This window comes from Thunnus albacares, chromosome 20 (genome assembly GCF_914725855.1).
Source record: "Thunnus albacares chromosome 20, fThuAlb1.1, whole genome shotgun sequence".
Taxonomy (NCBI): Eukaryota; Metazoa; Chordata; class Actinopteri; order Scombriformes; family Scombridae; genus Thunnus; species Thunnus albacares.
The window spans coordinates 27,430,597-27,445,596 of NC_058125.1; the positions used below are offsets into that span (position 1 = coordinate 27,430,597).

The 15,000-nt window shown below is 41.4% G+C and overlaps 1 protein-coding gene across 5 annotated transcripts in view; it reads left to right on the forward strand.

Annotated features, from left to right (window-relative positions):
- Positions 1-15,000, forward strand: part of LOC122971124 (transcription factor COE3-like) — a 75,226-nt gene that overhangs the window by 20,471 nt on the left and 39,755 nt on the right. The gene's annotated exons all lie outside the window — the stretch shown is intronic.

Genomic DNA, 15,000 nt, shown 5'->3' on the forward strand with positions numbered 1-15,000 from the left:
TCTCTCTCTCAGCTCGTTAAATCAGCAAATAATTAACACTAATTTAATTAATCTCTACAATAGTTGTGAGAACTTTCCAGCGTGAACCGTCAGCAGACGCTGGTGATTTACGGTGTTGTGATTATATTTGTCTCTGCGATGGTTGAAAGTTTACTGAACGTGAATCCAGAGGAAACGAACATAATTCATAAAGAGTCTAGTCTGAGTAAAAGCACCACCTTCCTCCTCCTCCTCCTCCTCCTCCTCCTCCTCCTCCTCCTCCTCCTCCTCCTCCTCCTCCTCCTCCTCCCCCTCTGCTCTCCCAGGAGGAATCATACGCTCTCCTCTCCTCTTTTCACCTCCCCCTCCTCCTCCTCCTCCTCTCCTCTCGTCCTCCCCCTGAGTATTAATCTCATTCCTCCCTCCCCCCTTTTTTCCCTCCTTCTCTCTCTTCTCTGAGGCTGTGAGTGGGGGAGGAGGAGGAGGAGGAGGAGGAGGAGGAAGGGGGGGGGGATGGATGGAGGGATGGATGTGACTGCGGCAGCCTTTTTGAAAAGAGAAGTGGTGATATTACAGCGGCTCCTTTTTTTTTTTTTTCTCCCCTCTGCCTGCTGAAATGCATGATGGGAAGGTCTCCTGTGTTTTTGTGGGGCGGCGTCCAGTGAACAGGAAACATGTCAGGGTCAGACGCTGCTGCTGCTGCTGCTGAGCACAAACACTCCGTCTGCTGCGCTTTCATATCAAACCGCCGTCATCACTTCAACTGATAAACATCACTGATATCATATAATAATTAATTACTGTCATAAAACTGGACTTTATTTATTTATTTATTTATTTATTTACTTAATTATTTATGCACACGTCACGTCTGATAATAATCAATAAACTGTTTTCAGGAGCTTTTCATCGTGTCACATGATCTTCCTCCACTCCACATATATAAAAACATGTTTTATCTCAACGATCACTCTGTGACACCTGCGTCGTCGTCATGGCGACGACAGCCGTGTTTCCATCACCGTCGACATTTTGAAGAATCGAATTAGAAAAGTTTTGATGAAACAACAAAAAAAAAGTTTTTACGCTCGTCTGAGGAGTCACATGACTTCCTGGATGTTCCCATGAAATCATGGTTGTTAGTAGCAACAACAGCATGAACATGAAACACAATAACAACTGTTCTTCTACTCTGTTTATTACAGCCACTTGACATTAGATGGAAACACAGCTGATAATAACCACGGGGTCAAAGGTTAGGAGACGATCGTATTTACGTGTTTTAAAAAAACTGTCCCAACTCTCGGTTGGAAACAGGAAACAGGAAACGAAGAGCGTCTCCTGTTAAGTTAAAGCCTCCCTCCTCTTCCTCCTTCCGTCCACATATATAAACGTCACCGCCGCTCCGCCTCACAGTCACTACGGCCGCTAGACGGCAGCTGTCACTCAAACCGACGTCAGTATCTGTGTGAAATACTACGATACCCATGAGCCTCAGCGGCTGTTGCCACGGAGTCAGTCGGAGCTGCAGCGAATTCAAAAATGATTCGTCGTTAACTTCGTGAAACGACACACGTCGCCACGGTTACTGAACTGCAGATCGTTAGATTTGTTTCATCTTCGTGTTGATGCCGAAATGCATGCTGGGAGTCGTAGTCGACGTTCTGAATGAATTTCACTGCAGGAAACAGGCTGTGTGTGTGTGTGTCTGTGTGTGTGTGTGTGTCTGTGTGTGTGTCTGTGTGTGTGTGTGTGTGTGTGTGTGTGTGTGTGTGTGTCTGTGTGTGTGTGTCTGTGTGTGTGTGTGTGTGTGTGTGTGTCTGTGTGTGTGTGTGTGTGTGTCTGTGTGTGTGTCTGTGTGTGTGTGTGTGTGTGTGTGTGTGTGTGTGTGTGTGTCTGTGTGTGTGTCTGTGTGTGTGTCTGTGTGTGTGTGTGTGTGTGTGTGTGTCTGTGTGTGTGTGTCGGGGGGGTTAGAGCTGCTTTCTAGCCTCCCTCGCGGCCTCCTGAAGGGTCCCGTCCCCGCAGGTTGAGCCCCGCTGGTCTCATGGTTCAGGTTCTTTGTTCTCTGGTGGGAAGCCTGAAGCCCTTTGAGGGTCAACGGTGACGCGTTGAAGTGTGAGAACGTCTGACGGAGACGATCTCAGTCAGTTTAACGTCTAGCGATGAAGAACAGAATCATCTTTAAACTGCAGCGCGGTGAGATTTGATCTGCTGTTTGTAGTTGATGATGCTGATGGGACCGGCTCTCATCTATTCACGCTCTGAATACCAGATGTGAGAATATTTTTTTTCTTTTTTTTGTCGGAGGGGTACAATCTCCTGTCTGCGAGCGTCTCTGGTGTCTGCAGCGTGGGATTATGGGAGGACGACGTGCTGTCAATCATTTAGCGGGGGCGTAGGTGTGATTTCCCTCTCATGCTGCAGGTTGGTTTTGGATGGAATCTCATTACTGGCCGTGTTTCAGGGTGACTGACAGCAGAATAATGTTTGGGGGCCCCCAGAGGGCCCCGGCCAGCTAAATGTTAAATGTATGAATGCATGGGAGTCAATGGAGAGATGAAGTGTAGCTGCATATTTTTTTTTTTTTCTTCCTGGGAAACAGTCACGGAGAGAGAGAGAGGAGAGAAGTGTGACCCTGAACACACCATCTGCTGCTCAAACACAACCTGCAGCTTCCACACGTTATCTTTATAACGTTTAAACGCATCACGCACACTTTAAAGCTGTTTGTTTTTGCAGGAAAAGCTGATGGAATAAAAGAGCTCATGTATGTGTTTGAGTCTCCGTCCGGATGTGCAGAAGCTGCTGAGAGGCAGGAAGTTTTTATACTCAAACCTCAGACATCAGGGGATGCGCCCGAATACAAATACGTTATTCTGCAAAGTGCAAACAGTGAGGTTTCTTACAAATATTTTAGAAATTATTTGTTTTCTAGAAGGAAAAAAAAAAGTCAAATACCAGCGTGCAGGTCGGTGACATCACTATCGCTCCTCTGCTCCGCTGTGACGTCTCATCCACCCGCTACATGACGCACATCCTAATATAAACGTCACTTCTGGAGCTACTGACACTTTCATTCTCTAAAAACAGCGTAATAAAAACAAAAACAGTATTTTTAGGCCTCTCTCCACTTTTATTCAAATACAAATACAAATAATTTTGCTGCCTCAACAAATACAGATACTGATACTGATACTGATACAGATACTGATACTGGGCTCCAAACGTTGTTCACTATATTTCCATCCATACTGTTGTGAGGAAACAAAGATGAAAACTAAAATAACTGAAGCTTAAAGATTAATCAAATAAAATAAGAATCATCGCAGGAAGAGACAAACATTTAAAAAACATTAGAAGAACTGAAACTATTTCACGTCTTCTACTGAAAGTATTTTATAGTATCAGTTACTTCCCTGCTTTAACATTTGTTTTTGTGTTCAGTGTTGCAGCTGTATATATATATATATATATATATATATATATATATATATATGCACACACACACATATATATATATATATATATATATGTGTATATATGTATATATATATATATATATATATACATATATACACACACACACACACAATATATATATATATATATATATATATATATATATATATATGTGTGTGTGTATATATATATATAATATATATATATATATATATATATATATATATATATATATATCCTGTTACGTTAGTTCAACCTGCTGTAAACAGAACTGCGAGGCGTCACTGATTGGTTAACGAGGAAAAGGAAATATTATTTCAAAATAAAAGCGTAGCACCTGAAATTCACTACATTTAGTGTTTTGGTGAGATCAGGTGTGTTTCCCTTATTTATGGCTAATTGTTAGCATCATAGCACAAACCCGGTGCTTTATTGATTTTATTGTTGTTTGTGTGTATCGTCGTTGTTTATCTTTCCCTCAGTGGGACAACGAGCTGAACTGGGATGTCAGTGGAAACATTGGAAAGTTGAAGCGGGAACGTTGACGTGTGGCTAAAAGCAGAATGAAACTGATTTAGTGAATAAATGATGTCATACAGGAAACATGTGACTTAAAGGTCCGTGAAGCTTCCGCCACCGCCGGAGACACCGAACACGGCGGCGGACGTTTCTCTCGGGCGGCGTTCACTACGCGTCTGTACAAACTGACACAGGAAGCTGTGATGTCAGCTGGTTGTCCAATCAGCAGGATGTGATGTCACGTTTCCATGGCTTCAGCTCTGACTGTCGCTCTGTTCGTCACGTCTTCTTTCTATCTGTGTGTGTGCGTGAGTGTGTGTGTGTGTGAGTGTGTGTGAGTGTGCGTGCGTGTGAGTGCGTGTGTGCGTGTGTGAGTGTGCGTGCGTGTGAGTGCGTGTGTGAGTGTGCGTGCGTGTGCGTGTGTGTGAAGGTGAGGGTGACGTATTGATCGTCTTGTTCATCATTAGACATCAGACGCTCTGATGGAGACACACAGACTTTACAACCAAAATCTCTTTTCTCCTCTTTTAACCTGACAGCCTGCTCCTCCTCTTCACCTCCTCTTCACCTCCTCCTCTCCTCCTCCTCCTCTCCTCTTCATGTCAGAGCCTCCTGATTCATCCTTTTCCTCTTTTTTTTTTTCCCGTCTTTGTTCCGTCACTTTCAATAATGAAGAAAAGCAGAGAGAACAGAAACACTGACAGAGACTCAGCGAGGAGGAGATAAATCTGCTCCCTCTAATTGGTATTTAACAGGTGTGTCCTTCAGTGTGTGTGTGTGTGTGTGTGTGTGTGTGTGTGTGTGTGTGTGTGTGAGTATCGATCGTCAGTAAGCGATGCCGGTAGCAGCGGATCGCTATTGATTAACGTTTTTTAAAAAGAAACGTGTGTGTTTTTTACTGCCGCTCTTTACACACAAACACACTCACTTCTATCCTTGTGAGGACCCTCGATGACCCCAAACTGAACCATAAAACCAGGTCTGAACCCTCAAACACACACCTGAAGGTCCAGACAAGATGTCCTCACTACACACACACACACACACACACACACACATACACACACACACACACACACACACACACACACACACACACTGTTGGTATTTCAGGTTACAGAATTACATTGCATCAGATGGCCTAATTATCTACAGAGGTCTCTCTCTCACACACACACACACACACACACACACACACACACACACACACATAAACACACACATAAACACACACACACAGTTTGAGTGACAGCTGCATGTTTACATGTAGTGTTTTGTTGTTTGTTTATGTTTCTGTTAACAAGCTCTTAACGAGGCGTCTGTTAACGAGACGTTCAGCTCAAAGAGAAACACAGAGGACGAACACAGAGCGGTCGCCACGGCGACAGCATCACCTGTCTGTCAACGAACAACAACCAAATCCAAAAAACCCCTCTGATGATGTCGTTGACTTTACCTTCAGCTCGTGTGTGTGTGTGTGTGTGCGTGTGTGTGTGTGTGTGTGTGTGCGTGTGTGTGTGTGTATGTGTGTGTGTGTGTGTGTGCGTGTGTGTGTGTGTATGTGTGTGTGTGTGTGTGTGTGTGTGTGTGTGTGTATATGTGCGTGTGTGTGTGTTGCTGTTTCAGTCTCTGTAACTTCTGACAACAGATTAACGTTTTTGCTGTGAATACAGCAGGAGAGAAGCTGTTGATCACAGAGATGGAAGAAAGAAAGAAAGAAAGAAAGAAAGAAAGACAGCACTGGAAGGAAAATGAAGTAAATATCACTCTGATGTCACTTTCTGTGAAGGTCTGATGCTCTTTTCTTCTTCTCTTCTTTTCTTCTTCTCTTCTTTCTCTCTGCAGTAGATTAAACTTTGACATTTTTTAAATTTTCTTTTCATCCCAGTTTTCTGCTTCTGTCCATCAGCTGAGTCTTAATGAGAAAAGACTTAATGAGAATCTGTCTTAACGAGGACCAGGACTTAACGAGAATCAACTAAAACTTTGTCAGAGTGAGACCTCTCCTCAGCTGCGCTGTGATTGGTCTGCAGTTAGAGCCAGCGTGTGATTGGTCCGAGCCTCAGGCTGTAATATGAAACCTGAGAGACGGAGCAGCTCAGCAGGAGGAGCAGCGCTTAATTACAAATGCTAATGAGGATAATTAAATATGCAAATGAGCCCCACAGTCTGAAGACTGAAATACAGACACTCAACATTCCCGGTTTAGTGACATCACTTCCAGTCTTTGTGCTAAGCTAGGCTAACAGTTTCCCTCTGCTTCCAGTCTTTGTGCTAAGCTAAGCTAACAGTTTCCCTCTGCTTCCAGTCTTTGTGCTAAGCTAAGCTAACAGTTTCCCTCTGCTCCCAGTCTTTGTGCTAAGCTAAGCTAACAGTTTCCCTCTGCTTCCAGTCTTTGTGCTAAGCTAAGCTAACAGTTTCCCTCTGCTCCCAGTCTTTGTGCTAAGCTATGCTAACAGTTCCCTCTGCTTCCAGTCTTTGTGCTAAGCTAGGCTAACAGTTCTCTCTGCTCCCAGTCTTTGTGCTAAGCTATGCTAACAGTTTCCCTCTGCTTCCAGTCTTTGTGCTAAGCTAAGCTAACAGTTTCCCTCTGCTCCCAGTCTTTGTGCTAAGCTATGCTAACAGTTCCCTCTGCTTCCAGTCTTTGTGCTAAGCTAGGCTAACAGTTCTCTCTGCTTCCAGCCTTTGTGCTAAGCTAGGCTAACAGTTCTCTCTGCTTCCAGTCTTTGTGCTAAGCTAGGCTAACAGTTCCCTCTTCTTCCAGTCTTTGTGCTAAGCTAGGCTAACAGTTTCCCTCTGCTTCCAGTCTTTGTTTAGTTTGGCTTTTATGTAGTGTTTTATAATTTTATGGTTTTATCATTATATACTTATTTTATTTATTATCATCATTATTATTTATTTTATTCTGTTTTATTAACATTTTACTGTTTTACTATAATCTATTTATTTCTGCTTGTATTATCTTTTTTATCTCTTATTATCTTAACTACTCATCTTTTATTTTTGTTTTATTAACTTTTTTTGCTTTTTAATTATTTTGATGTGCATTAGTCTCTAAATCTATATTTAACATCCTACATTACGTCAGTCGCTTGTAAAGCACTTTGAATTGCCTTTGACTTGTTTGAAAGGTGCCATGTAGATATAGCTTGATTGATTGATTGATTGATTGATTGGGCTACAACTATCACTTACGTTGAACAATTGAGAAACAGACAGACCCAATAAAACTGGTCTCGTTACCTGAGTTTGTTAGTATGTTTTTACTGATCCTGACCTGCGGCATTATTAATTATTGTTATACTAGTAGGTGTTCAGGCCAATGTTAACCTTTAGTGTTTAGTGGTAGATAGACCAGAGAAACTGCAGCTCGTTAGCATCACAGGATAAAGGTTTATATCCAAACACAAAGCAGCTAACTGGTGCTGGTGGGATTAGATACGTTGTTCAGTTACTCAAAACTAAGAGTTTACAGGACAGTAAGACGTCTGAGTAACAACAAGCAACAAGAGTGTTAATGTAAGCAGCCGTCCTCCAACAACAACATAACTCTCCTACTGATTCACCATCACAGATCATCAACATGTTGTTGTGTAAATGTCACTGATAGCCGACAACAGCCTGAATAAACCTCGACTGCCTTCACTCGAGTAGGAAAAACGCTTCAGACCTCATTGTCCCGACTCTCCTCCGCTGAGTCCACGTCCTGAAAGTCAGGATCCAACCAGACGCCAACTGAACCGCGTCACCTGACGGGCTCTTTGAAAGTCGTTCACGCCGAGGCGAGACAAAACGTGACACTAACACCGTCACACCCTCTAGTGGACCGGCGGGTGTATTACACAGTTTGGTGTTATACTGGGCTGGAGGAGGAGGAGGAGGAGGAGGAGGAGGAGGAAGAGGAGGAGTTGTCTGTTTTCATTTGCTGTAACATGATGAGAGAGATGATGGGCTCCTCATTATCTCCTTTAATTATCTCCTCCCTCGCTCTCCTCTCTGCTCTACACCATCACAGTCTATAAATCCAGAGAGAGAGAGAGAGTGTGTGTGTGTGTGTGTGTGTGTGTGTGTGTGTGTGTGTGTGTGTGTGTGTGTGTGTGTGTGTCAGCGGCAGTGATTGACAGCTGACATTAAGTTGTTTAGCAGTAAAATGTCAGAGTCTGAATATTCTGTCGTTGTGTTTGACCCCGTCTGTCTGCCGTACGTTAAACCTGCCGCCAGACGAGAATCTGACGTCTGTGATTTTACACGTTTATATTTTTATTTTTAATCTTTATCGTTTAATTTCTCTCTGACTGAGCGAGTTACACCCGAACACATCTGGACTCTGTTTACACTTTACACCTCCTTGACCTGAACAACCTGTTCACTGTGTGTGTGTGTCTGTGTGTGTGTGTGTGTGTGTGTGTGTGTCATAATAGCTGTTAATTAGCTCCATGTTCATACCAGCCGCTGATGCTAATTAGCAGAAAACCTGTCCAGCATTTGGTGTTAATTAGACCGACAGGCCCAAACACATCTGACCACACACACTCACACACACACACACACACACACACACACACACACACACACACACACACACACACACACACACACACACACACACTCATGGTCTGTCATGTTTGGTTAAAGACAGAGACGCTGTCCGTGGTGCTGATGACTGTCTGTGCTGCTGAATTATTAATTTGTTGCTTTTGCTTTTATTATTAATTATTATTATTTATTAAATATCATTAATTGAAACTCACAACATGACATACAAACATAAACACGCTGAGAACACGATGTAAACAATGTAAACAAGCGTCGACAACACGAGAGAACCAACGCAGAGATCAGAAGACGAACAAACACGAGACATCCAAAGAACGTTAAAAGAGAACACGCCAAGGACACACACTCAAGAGAACACGCTAAGAACACGCGGAGGAGCATGTTAAGGACACGCTGCCGCCTGACAGCTTCTCTAGTCTCCAATTACAGCAGAGGTCAGAGGTCGAGACGAACGGATTCATCATGCTTATCATGAAACGATGAGCGCCGTGTGTGTGTGTGTGTATGTGTGTGTGTGTGTGTGTGTGTGTGTGTGTGTGTGTGTGTGTGTGTGTGTGTGTGTGAATTAAACATGCAGCTCAGTCAGCTGTGAACACAGAGAGGAGTAATGGAGCAGGACAGACAGAGAGCTTTAAAGGTTTTTAAGGTTTTACTCCTGATTCATTATAAAACAGAGATGTTGGACTTCAACGTCTTAAAGAGCGTTTAGCCTCTCGGTGTGTGTGTGTGTGTGTGTGTGTGTGTGTGTGTGTGTGTGTGTGTGTGTGTGTGTGTGTGTGTGTGTGTGTGAGTGTGTGTGTGTGTGTGACCCCTGCAGTCTGACACAAGCGGAGCAGAGGACTCACCTTTAGCTTTAATCTCTTCTGTTTCTCTAATTTGTTTCACCGTCGTGTCTGTAATTAAGTAATTAGCTGCAGTTACAGGTTAGAAAAGCTTTTATATGTAATAATAAAAGTCAAAGGGTTTATACATTAATAAGCACAAATACACTTTAGTTAAACAGCACTTTTCATGACGCTCTACATGACAAACTGAAACATACGTGTGGAGTTGAACTGAATGTGTTGCTGTAAGAGAAAGATAAACCAGTAACGGAGTCTGGATGAAGCATCGGTCCGACAGTTTGGGTGACGCGAGTTATTCAATCAATAATCAATCAATCAATTTTTATTTATATAGCGCCATATCACAACAGAAGTCATCTCAAGGCACTTTTCACATAGAGCAGGTCAAGACCGTACTCTTTAATTTACAGAGACCCAACAGTTCCCCCATGAGCAGCAGCAGGAAAAACTCCCCTTTAACGGGTAGAAACCTCAAGCAGACCCCGGCTCTTGGTGGGCGGCCATCTGCTTTGACCGGTTGGGTTGAGAGAGAGAAAGAAAGAGGGAAAGGGGGGGAGGGGGGACAGAAGAACAACAATCACAACAACAACAACAATAAGTATAAGTATCAATAGACAGGGAAGGATGCCATCAGGACTGTGAAGGACCGCGAAGGTTCGGCCCGGGACTCAGGTTTTCCTGTGAGATGAGAAAGCACAAAAAACTCCGGGGAAGAAGCAAAGTTAGTGACATGCATTGATGTTACATGAATGCATACAGATGGAGAGGAGGAGGAGGAGGAGAGATTATTGGTGAGACAAACGTTGTGAGAAAGTTCAGCAGGTTGGAGGACGCTGATAGACTGTGTAGCTGTGCTGAGGTTATTATTGTTCATCGGATGCTGTGTTACGGTTCGTTCCTTGTTTGACCTTTGATGTTGTTTAGTTCGTTGTTGTGTCTGAACCACAGAGACGTGAGTGTGGTGTATCAGCTAGAAGTTAGTTTCTGATGAAAGTTATAAATGAAGAAGATTAGGAAAGAAAAAAACATGTCAGTGATGCAGCTGCGGTGATGATGGACGTAGACGTAGAGCTGGACATCGTCGGCGTAGCGGCGGAAGCGGAGACCGCGATGACCGAGGGAGACGAGAACATTAGAGGACCAAATACTGAACCCTGAGGGACACCAGCAGCTGTTGATGCTGCAGCACCAGCGATGAGTCTCTACACATTATCATGTTATTATCATAGTTTAGTGAACCAATGATTTAAAAAGGGAAAAATAAAATAAAATATAAAGTTTGACACTATAACATCAATCAGTTAATTTGTGTATGTTTCACACAGATTAGTGCCGTTAAAAGTGTTTTACAGGTGACTGGTAAGCTAATAATAAATAATATTATAATAATAAATAAAACATATCCCTTGATGAGGAGCAGATAGACGTCGTTCCCCCTTTAATATACACGTTAAAGGCGACATATCTTCAGATTTCCATTATTATTATTATTTAATTTATTTATTTTTCTCTTTATGTGTGATTTTTGTTAACAGGTGCGAATTATTTGTAATTGTCTTTAGTGAATCCGAAGGCCGTCAATAAATAAAATATATATATAAAAAAAAAAAACGTAAAAAAATAACATAAAACAGTTTGTAGTTTGAGTTCAATGTGAGATTATAAATAAATATAAAAGCCTGTTAATGTCAAATAAAAATTACAAAAACAAAACAAAACAAAAAAACAACATCTGTAAATAATCAGCGAGTGTGATGACATGATTTAAAAATATAAAGTATTGATACTTTGATGTGACATCGTCGGATCAATGCCTGTGATTGATTGCTGCTCCTCTCATCGGTTTAGTTTCTCCTCCTCGTTCAGCTCGTTAATCAGTCACCTGTGACAGTTGTCGTTAATTATCTCTTGACTGTGCTAATTACTATTTAAATTGATGTTTTGCTCGTTTACATATTAAACGCAGGTTGTTTCGGTTGTCACGGAGATAATTTATTCGTGTTTTATTCGGTTTGGTTTTGAACATCAGAATGACGCTGCAGTGATGTCACAGTGTACTCCAGGACTCTGTGACATCACTGCTGGTTATGTAGTAAATGATTCCTCAATGATATCAAAAACATTTATTAGAAAAGATGTTTTCTTGATCACTCAGTGAACTGAAACACGTCTGATCTCATGTTTAATCTACAACATGTTGTAGAGTTTGTTTTATTTGTATAGAGGATTAACCTCAGCTGTACAACATCCTGCGTCCTCAGACCCTCCGATGAGGAAAAGCTCTCTGCGATCCCGTTTAACAGACACGTTTTCTTTCTTTACTCATAATATCTGATAATTGATTAACGTGGACGGTGACTGAGTTTAAAGAGAGCAGCTGCTTTAAAGTAAAGATGAAGCTGCGACAGAAGAGAGAGCGAGCGGTGTGTAAATGACTCGCATCAGATTAACAGGCAGCGCTGCCAACAGCACGTAAATCACACACACACACACACGCTCACACATGCTCACACACACACACACACTCACACACACACACACTCACACACACACACACTCACACACACACACACACACACACACACACACACACACACTCTGTGGCAGTACATTACCATCAGTATAATTCCTCCTCACACTGCGACTACATTTTCTACCTCACAGAGCATATTAACTCCGACACAGTGTGTGTCAGAGTAGGTGTGTGTGTGTGTGTGTGTATATGTGTGTGTGTGTCAGAGTGTGTGTTCAGGTTTAGTGTCAGAGTGTGTGTGACATTCATTCTTCTTGGAGATAAATTTGCAGTGCGTCCTAATTTCCTGCTCGTAAATATGAGCAGTAATAGAGTGTGTGTGTGTGTGTGTGTTTTCAGTGTGTGTGTGTGTGTGTGTGCCGGGTCTTCCCTGCTTATCAGATAACAAATTGAAAGCTTAATCTGTCCTACGTGTAGATTTACGACCTCGATCTCTCGCTCATTCAGAGGAGGAGAAAAGAAGAGACGAAGTGCAGAAAAACTAACATAGAAGAAGAAGAGAGGGAGGAGAGGAGGTGAAGAGGAGGAGGAGGAAGACAGAGGTGGAGGTGAAGAGGAAGATGAGGAGAAGAGAGGAGAGGAAAGAAGGAGAAGTGTAGATAAGTTGAGTCTGTGTGTCTGAAGATAAGGTGACGATCAGCTGAGACTGAATGATGCTGGGTGGTTACCACGGTGATAAGACTGTGTGTGTGTGTGTGTGTGTGTGTGTGTGTGTGTGTGTGTGAGAGCAGCTGATCAGAGGTCAGAGGTCACGCCGACACACTGAGGTTATCTTCAGACAAACACCGTGACATCTCGGACTCAGAGAGCAGCTTCCTGCTGCTGCTGTGTTCACATGTTCACATGTTCATATGTTCACATGTTCACATGTTCACATGTTCATATGTTCACATGTTCACATGTTCATATTTTCATATTTTCACATGTTCACATGTTCACATGTTCATATGTTCACATGTTCACATGTTCATATGTTCACATGTTCACATGTTCATATTTTCATATTTTCACATGTTCACATGTTCACATGTTCATATGTTCACATGTTCATATTTTCATATTTTCACATGTTCACATGTTCACATGTTCATATGTTCATATGTTCACATGTTCATATGTTCACATGTTCACATGTTCACATGCTCATATGTTCACATGTTCACATGTTCATATGTTCACATGTTCATATGTTCACATGTTCATATTTTCATGTGTTCATGTGTTCACATGTTCATTTGTTCACATGTTCACATGTTCACGTTTATTGTTCACATGTTCACATGTTCACATGTTCACATGTTCATATGTTCACATGTTCACATGTTCACATGCTCATATGTTCACATGTTCACATGTTCATATGTTCACATGCTCATATGTTCACATGCTCATATGTTCACATGCTCATATGTTCACATGTTCATATTTTCATGTGTTCATGTGTTCACATGTTCATTTGTTCACATGTTCACATGTTCACGTTTATTGTTCACATGTTCACATGTTCACATGTTCATGTGTTCATGTGTTCATGTGTTCACATGTTCATGTGTTCATGTGTTCATGTGTTCACATGTTCATTTGTTCATTTGTTCACATGTTCACATGTTCATATGTTCACATGTTCATATGTTCATATGTTCACGTTCACGTGTTCATATTTTCACATGTTCACATGTTCATGTGTTCACATGTTCACATGTTCATATGTTCACATGTTCACATGTTCATATGTTCATATGTTCACATGTTCACGTGTTCATATTTTCACATGTTCACATGTTCATATGTTCACATGTTCATGTTCATATGTTCACATGTTCATGTGTTCATTTGTTCACATGTTCATGTGTTCACATGTTCATTTGTTCACATGTTCACATGTTCATATGTTCATATGTTCACATGTTCACGTGTTCATATTTTCACATGTTCACATGTTCATATGTTCACATGTTCATGTTCATATGTTCACATGTTCATGTTTATATGTTCACATGTTCATATGTTCATGTGTTCATGTGTTCATGTGTTCACATGTTCATTTGTTCACATGTTCATATGTTCATGTGTTCATATGTTCACATGTTCATATGTTCATGTGTTCACATGTTCATTTGTTCACATGTTCACATTTTCATTTGTTCACATGTTCATTTGTTCACATGTTCACATGTTCATTTGTTCACATGTTCATGTGTTCACATGTTCATTTGTTCACATGTTCACATGTTCATGTGTTCACATGTTCACATGTTCACATGTTCATGTGTTCATGTGTTCACATGTTCATTTGTTCACATGTTCACATGTTCATGTGTTCATGTGTTCACATGTTCATGTGTTCACATGTTCACATGTTTATATGTTTATATGTTTATACAGAACATTGATGCTCATGTTCAACAGTTCAACAGCTAAAAGTTTCTCCTAACTGGACGAGTTGAAGGAAACTATAAATTATTGATCTTTTATTGATCACTCAATCAATCAGAGACATTTATCTGTAAAAGTTGCAGGACGTCCAGATGAAGCAGAGTCACTGAGAGCTGCAGTTAACGAGGAGAAACACGTCAACAAACTCTAAAACCATGTTCACATGTCAGTCCAGTTAATAAATATCCGATCAATACAACTGGAAACATTTCTGTATATGATGAACTTGTGATATCTCAACTGTCTCAGAATTATTCATCAAACCAAAACAAGTTCTTCAGATCTCAGTTTGTTCAACATTCTTAGTTTTTCACCATAAAACGTCTCCGAGAGCATCGAGTACCACTGAACAGCCAAACCAGCCTGAACAAAAAATATTAAAATACTTTATTTGTCCATCAATATCCAACAACACAAAGGCTTTCAAAGGGTTTCCTGTTTCCAGAAATCCAAACTGGAACTCGTGAAAATAATTTCAGACGTGTTTATAATTTCCGTGTTACAGTCACTTCCTCCTGTATTGATTATAGATTGATAGTATTTGTACTGAATCGCACCGACGTGCTGATGTGTTTCAACAGAAACGGCTGATTTGTTTACAGAGCATCTGTTCAGTGTGTGTGTGTTGGTGTGTGTGTTGGTGTGTGTGTGTGTGTGTGTGTGTTGGTGTGT